The 7,500-nt window shown below is 50.4% G+C and overlaps 1 protein-coding gene across 11 annotated transcripts in view; it reads left to right on the forward strand.

The window, feature by feature from the left end:
- cnc (NFE2 like bZIP transcription factor cap-n-collar) overlaps positions 1 to 7,500 on the forward strand; it is a 412,613-nt gene that overhangs the window by 248,444 nt on the left and 156,669 nt on the right. The window lies entirely within an intron of this gene.

Here is a 7,500-nt window from a genome sequence, read left to right on the forward strand (position 1 = left end):
GGGGCATTAAAATTCTTAGGGGATTGAAGCAGAAAAAAGAAAATGAAATGAAGAATAAGGGTAACACTCGTGGGCAAAAAAATATTTTGCAACAAATAGAAATAATAATGATCATAAATGAATAACATAGAGGTAAAAGTAACAAGCAAAATGATCTGTGTACGTTATGCCAGTCAGGGGGCGAACCGAAGGCTTGAGAGGAATGACCATGTCGAAAGAATGAACACACAGTTTTAGAGTGTTTTGACCAAGCTGTCAGAGGGGTGAAGACGCCCAAAGTGTGAAGTGAGGAAGGGCGAAGGCGCCTGACCGGCTTCGAGCGCTCGTTAATGCGGCGGGAGAAAGCGTGAGTGGGTCGCGTGACGGCGCTGGGGAGGGAAACGAGGGAGGGGGAGGGAGGGAGGGAGAGAGAGAGAAAGCTCAAATTAATTTTTTAGCTGAAGATTTATTGAGGCAGGTCGGGAGTGTTGTAGGAGGAGGAAAACGAGGAGACGAGAATAAGCCGGAGACGAGAGACGAGATGGGAAGCACCGCCACAGGAGAATCATTAGGGCGACTTGCAATTAGTGAACGCGCGGACAGGTAGCCGCTTCGAAGACGGAAACCCGACGTCGTTTTTATATTTACGTTCAACGGCAGCGACTTGCATGCGCGCTGCATGCCTGTTTCACATTTCGGAGCTGCAGCTGTCGAGGGGGTGCGGCGGCGCAGGCTGTTTGGTGCCGAACAAGAAAGCATAATGGCGCGCAGTGCAGGTGGGACGCGAGAGAAAAGCGCCCTAACAGGTACAGCGACGACGACGGTGGTGATGATGATGATGATGATGATGATGACGACGACCCGTTTGGAGCGGGCGAGTCTTGTTTAAAAAGATGAGGAAAATACAAGTTATAGAGATATAAAAGTGTTGATTGAATTCATAGTGTAGCGCGAGATAAGATGATTGACGTCATGCGAAAGTGTGATTGCGGAGACGCGGTGCCAATTTGCGAAAGTTGATCTGGCTGCGAAGTGTTCATTGTCTCGGCGGTAAGGTTTTTATTCTTTTGTGGCCGCGATGTCATGCAGGTTGCCGATTCGCGAGCGGTGGGGAGCGGTGTGTGCATGGCGTGGGAAATGCTCGGGAAAGTCTATGTACAGCCCACGGTAGTACAAGAATCTCGTTGTACTGCCTCTGGTTGTACAAGGGTCATCCAATACTAACTATAGAGCTATAAGAATTACAGTATGCTTTCCAATTCCGTACAAAGATTCTTGCTTTACCACAAGAGCCGTGCTGCGCATTCCTCGCGCTTGTATCGAGCACATAGAGCGCTGTACAATTTCCACCGTATAGCTGGAAGTGCTGCAGATGTCATTGTGCCTCGAACAGCTGGGGACGTAGGCACAACGGTAAACACAGTCGGACTTCGTACAGATGCTCGAGGCGAGGACCAGGATTTTTTGGACCTGTGTCGCGGAGAAGAGAAGAGTCTCACTCGTATGCCTCACAACGAACGAGAGAAGTAGACGCGGAAGGAGGGGAATGGCGATCCGGGAAAATAGGATTCATGGCAAGAGGCATGGCGTTTTAGAAAAGGATATGCATTATGGCGAGTGAATACTGCTTGCATTAATAAGTACCCCTTGTTCGTTCCTTTCCCCTTGCCGTCTTATTTCCATGCTCTGTCCTTTCTCTTCCTCGGATTTTTCTTTTATCTCGCAATTAGGTTATTACAGAAAGAAACATTGGATGTTAATTTGGATTGATATGGCTCTCGGTACTTCATTTACCGGCGCAGAAAAAAATAAAAGTTTGTCTTCCGAAATTGCTAATGCTTTCATTGGCATTTTCTAACACGTGCGTTCAGGGCTTCCGCCAGGTCTATCCTTGGGATAAGACTTGGTGTAACCATGGGCTCCTCCACGTGGGTAAGGATATGTGGGTGTGGCAGCGGCGTGTTCCGGTGGATATGGTGGGCGTGATTTGTTTATCAGCGACACTGAGCAGGGATATTTTGTGGACAGTGATGTCGACAAGTGGTGGTCGCACATCCGTGACGGGCCGTGTGCTTATCTCTAGCTCTGCGTCCCCGCCCCCCCCCTTCCCCACCACCACCACTATTCTTGTCCGTGCCCCCTCCCCCCCTCCCCCTCCCCAGCCCGCCGCTAGCTCTTGCCTCACTTTTCAACCTTCACTCCTCGCTCTCATTTTTTTAAGCGTCTTCGTACTCTGTCAATTTTTTTTTTTTTCGTTTTTGCTTTTATGTAGTTTCGATATCCTGTCATATCTGCTACTTGTCGGGCATTTTACTCTTAAAATCGATATTTTGATTCGATGTTTAATTCACTTCATATTTTCTCCGTCTCATTTCTTTCCTTAACATTTCCTTCTTTTCTTACTTCGTCATCCCTATCATCTTTCTCTCTCTCTTCTTTTGTCTCTATTTTGTCTCTCCTTCTCGTGATTTCCTGCACCCATCTGTTAATCTGTGCGCTACGTTGCGTTGCAATATTGAAAAAGAGCTAGATCGAGGAAATGTAAACGATCCGCGATCTGCCTTCGTTCCTTTTGCTCTGAGGGATTTGGGGTTGGGGAGGCAATCTCTGGCCGGGATGGACGCGTCGCCCTTTTGATAAGCGCTATCCCGGTAGAGTGGGTTTTGTGTGTGTGTTTGTGTTTTGTGTATGTGTATGTGTATGTGTGTATGTATGTAAGTCTGAGCATGTTATTGTTAATTACAGTGTTCTTACGGCAATGAGGAGCCGAGGTATCGCCGTGATGAGGAATCACCGGCAAATGAACGGGTTGCGAGAGGAAACTGACCAGATCAAACAAAAAGTGAAATGGAACTCGCGCTTTGCTCTCCTTCTCTTACACGCGGAGGAAGTCCAATGGGGCAGACAGATGGACAGACAGGCAGGCAGGCAGGCAGGCTGTTGGTCAGAAACTTGGGGATGGAAAGCAGCTTAGGTTGATATTTTGACCAGGAAGAATTGGGGAGGGAGAAGGGAGAGTAGCGTGGGAGGGAAGGAGGGAGGGAGGGAGAAAGAAAGGAAGGAAGGAAGTGAGAGACAGGAGAGGAGGTGGGAAGGTAGGTTGGTAGGTAGGAGGTAGGTATGAAGGAAGGAAGGAAGGAAGGAAAGTAGGTAGGTAGGAAGAGGGGAAGGTAGTTAGGTAGGTAGGTATAAAGAAAGAAAGAAGTGAAGGATAAATAGGTAGGTAGGTAGGTTGAGAAGGTAGGTGAATGGGAGGGATTCCCACCAAGAAATCCCAGACAATATCATTCAAATAGGTGATGAAAGAAGGGCTGATATCGAGGTTGTACATGCAATAACCCCGACGCGGAGAAAAAAAGTCTCCTTTCAAAAGGGTTAGTTAAGAATGGAGATTATGAGGGAGAAGAAAGAATGAACTGTTAGAGCGCCAAAAGAGGAGAGGCAGAGCCCGGCGGACGGAACGAATGGGAGAAAAAAAGCACAGGAACTGTTCCTTACGGAGGTGTCGAAAAAGTGTGAAGTGTGAAAGGAGAAAGGGTGAAGTGTAATCAAGACAGCAAGGAAGGAAAGGCGCCTTCGATCCCCGAGGCCTTCCCTTGCCCCTCCTCCCTCCTCCCTCCTGGCGAGTCATGGCGAGGCGTGATCGCTCTTCAAAAGAGGCCCGATTGTTCCTCATAAGAGGCGGTTTTATTCAGCTCCGCTGCTGACGGCGTCCTGTGAGCCCCTCGCTGCCCGTCGAGTCTCCCGGCCGCCGCCTCCGCCTCCGCCGATCGACGCCGTGACGATAATAGCGACAAAGAGAAATAAATTGGATCGTGAGAGAAACTGTACGAGCGAGATATATTCGGGGAGATTAGAGCGATTGACACAGCCGGCCTGTTATGGCGCCTAAGTCGAGCTGCCGATGATCCGATTGGCAGTCATCGTGGAGAGCGAGAAAGCGGGACAGGCAGTCAGACAAAGGAGCTGGCCAGGCTGCGCAGGGACTCATCCACTGACTGACTGACTGACTGACTGACTGACTCTTCGACTGCAGTGATATCATCCTTTGTCGGCCTCCTTGTCTTTGAGGAAAGAGAAGAGGGTCTCTTTCTTAGGGGAGGGAGGGAGAAAAAATATGTGATAAAAAAGACACAGTCAGACAAGCATGAGGGAGATCAAGTACGTGCAATTTCAGTCGGGGGAATGAAGGGAAGCGTGAGGGCGTGAGTGGGCGGCCAGGCCAGGAGAAGGGCGTAGAAGTCCGGGGGAAGGGAATCTTAAAAGAGGAAAGGAAAAAGGGCGAAGGGTGCTAGGGTTCAGGGTTGCTCGGGGTTATGGAGTAGGGTATAGGAGGGAGGGAGAGAGGGAGAGAGGGGGCAGGGTAAGAGTAAAAAGAGTGTTATCGCGAGTTCCGGGTGAATTCTCAAGTAGCACAGACGTAACTACATCAGTTCGGGAGGTCTCGTTTTAAGGCCCCGTGGTCGGTCTTAGGCTCTCGGTCCTGACCCGCACTAGAGTCTTAACGGAACGGCTTTCGTGCGGCGGCCGCGGTGATCCTTCTCCGAGGGGGGAGGGGGGGTGGGGGTCAGTCCCATACAAGGTGGGATCCCATCTTGATTGGCTGAAGGAGGGTGGGGGGGGGGGCGTGAAGCAGGTTTGACCTAGAGGCGTGGCAGTGGGTGCTGGGAGAGAGAGAGAGAGAGAGAGAGAGAGAGAGAGAGAGAGAGAGAGAGAGAGAGAGAGAGAGAGAGAGAGAGAGAGAGAGAGACGGGGGTGTAGGCAAAATAGAAAGAGATAGAGTGGGAAATAAAGAGAAGAATTTAACAAAAGTAAATAAAAGAGCGAGCGAGCTGCGCAGGGAAGGGAAGGGATGGGGGGGAGGGAGGGAGGGAAGACGGGAGACGATGCATCCAGACAGAGCGTGACACGACTGTCACTCGGACAAGCGCAACAGGCCGATTTATGCTTTTATATTTGTTTTTTATTGCCTCTAGTATTGCAGTGCGCGCGTCTGTGTGGGGAGGGGGGTTGGAGGGGATCTGGGGTCGGGTGAGTGTATTTCGAAGCGCGATCAGCGATGTGTGACCAGGTGTACGGAGTGACAGGTTGTAACAGCGCTGTCGGAAAGAAATGAGGAGGAGGAGGAGGAGGAGGGAGGGGGCAAGGGGAAGGAGATGAAGGGAGAGACGGGGAAGGGAGGGAAGGGGAGGGGAGGGGAGGCGTCTGCATCGTGACCGCGATCCGACCTGCAGAGCGCGAGACCACGCCCACTCGACCTGGTCAGTGGGCGAGACACGTCGAATTAAGGTGGTTATTGAAACGGGATAGAGAATCGATAATGTTAATGTTGATCATTTCCTTCTCTGATCACGGCGAATACTGCGGTAATTATCGGTTAAATGCTTTACGATAGCAATAGCTATTAATAATAGATCTGGAAAGAAAAGTGATAGAGGAAGCTCCACGTCTGAAGTGCGAGCTCTCCTCCACCAAAAACGTCCCGAAAAAGTTTAATCTATCGTGGTGATGACCCCCACCCCTCTCCTAACCCCCCTTCCTCCCCCCCCCCACCTCCCCCCGCGAGGAGGAACACCCCTGGCCCGTAACTCATTAGCGAACCGCAATCCTCACGTGTGCCTTTATGACCTCTCAGTGATAGCCACGGAGAGGGCGAGGGGAAAAGGGGGAGGGGGGAGGGGGAGGAGGTGTTTGATATTCCAAAGCGGATCTGGCTTTCTCGTCTTGTAAATGATATCATTTCGTTCCCTCTGGTTCCTCCCACTCCATTTCGGGCTCCCATTTTATTCTCTCTCATTCCTTTTGTCTCCGCCCCTCCTTCTGCGATGGACTTTCCTTCGAGGGAAACGGAAGGGGAACTGGAACTGGAACGCGGGGAGCGAACGCTGGGTCGGAGAGAAAGAGGGAAAGAGAAAGGAAGGAAGTATACAAGAGGGAGAGGAGAAGAGAGAAAGTCAAGAAAGGTAGAATGAAAAGGAGGAAATGTGAAGAGGAGGAGGAGGAGGAGGAGAAGAAGAAGAAGAAGAAGAAGAAGAAGAAGAAGAAGAAGAAGAAGAAGAAGAAGAAGAAGAAGAAGAAGAAGAAGAAGAAGAAGAAGAAGAAGAAGAAGAAGAAGAAGAAGAAGAAGAAGAAGAAGCGGACCGAAGCCAAGCGGCCGCATCGCAATGGCCTTTAGCAAGTCCTATGGAAGGGGAGGGGGGAATAAGGAGAGGGAGAAGGGGAGGGTGGGAATGGCGAGGGAGTGAGCGGGGGGGGGGGGTTACGGTGCCAGCAACCGAGATATCAGGGTATCTTTGTCATGGAGTTTAGGTGACGTGAACATTGAAAAATGTGATCGTCCCCTCGCCGTTGCTCGATATTTTTTCTCGGCGTTCGAACAGGGTCGGCCAGTCCTTAGGGTGGAGTGGGGGTGGGAGGGTGGGAGGGTGGGAGGGGCAAGGGAAATAGGTGTACGTGGCCGGGACTTCAGGCATCCTTGTTGTTGACAGAGGGTAATAATGTTCACTGTCTCCTGCTCTTTGCCCTCCCGCCCGCTGCCCTCGCCACCTGTCTTCCCTCCTCGTGCCCTGCTTCTTGCTCTCCTGCTCCTCTTTCACCTCCTTATATTCTTCCTTTTCCTTTCCCTTACTTCATTCCTTCGTCCTTCCTTATCATCTTCGCATTCGCCTCATCTCCCCCTCCTCTTCGTTGTCCTCCGCCTCCACCCCCATCCTCATCTTACTCCTCCTTCTTCTCCTTCTCCTCCTCCTTCTCCTCCTCCTCCTCCTCCTCCTCCTCCTCCTCCTCCTCCTCCTCCTCCTTCCTCTCCTCCTTCTCCTCCTCCTCCTCCTCTCCACCCCTCCATCCCCCCCCCTCTCTCAACATCCGCTTTTTTACGCGGGTGCGGTGGCGTAGCCGACACTCTGCTGTTTTATGGTCTTCGTTTTTGCGGCGGCGATGCGAGCGTGGTGCTGTTGTGGCTTCGTCGATGTGGCTGTAGCGACCATGTGGAATGATGTGATTTGGCTTTCGGCAGAGATGCAGTCGGAGCGCTCCGCCGCGGGTGATGTAGGTGGGTGCAGTGGGTGCAGTGGTTGTAGGGGGCGCTGGCGGTTGCTGGTTTAAGCGGCGTTGAGTCTTCCGTTTGCTCATTTTTGGTTAAGGCTATTTTCCCAGCGTGGGTAACGTAATGAAAGTCCAGTACGCTACAGTATTTTTGGCTTGCTTTTTTAGATATATATATTTTCCCAGCAGTGGGTAACGTAATTGAATATATAGGGCACGCTATATATATATATATATATATTATATATATATATATAGTATATTATCCGTTCATTTTATTAGCTTATATAAAGCAAAGATTCACACACATTTTTGATGGAAGGTAGAAAATATCTTTTAAAGATTCAGTTTTGCAATATCTTGGACATTCCATTAGAATGTCTAAACATGCCGTAAAAATTATTTCCTCGTAGCATCTCCGGTCGCCGTCATTCACAGTATGTTTGTCTGCAAAGAGTAATACGCAGCTACTGTTTG

The sequence above is a fragment of the Penaeus japonicus genome, unplaced genomic scaffold (genome assembly GCF_977035675.1).
Source record: "Penaeus japonicus unplaced genomic scaffold, GWHDUDI00000001_assembly GWHDUDI00000030, whole genome shotgun sequence".
Classification (NCBI taxonomy): domain Eukaryota; kingdom Metazoa; phylum Arthropoda; class Malacostraca; order Decapoda; family Penaeidae; genus Penaeus; species Penaeus japonicus.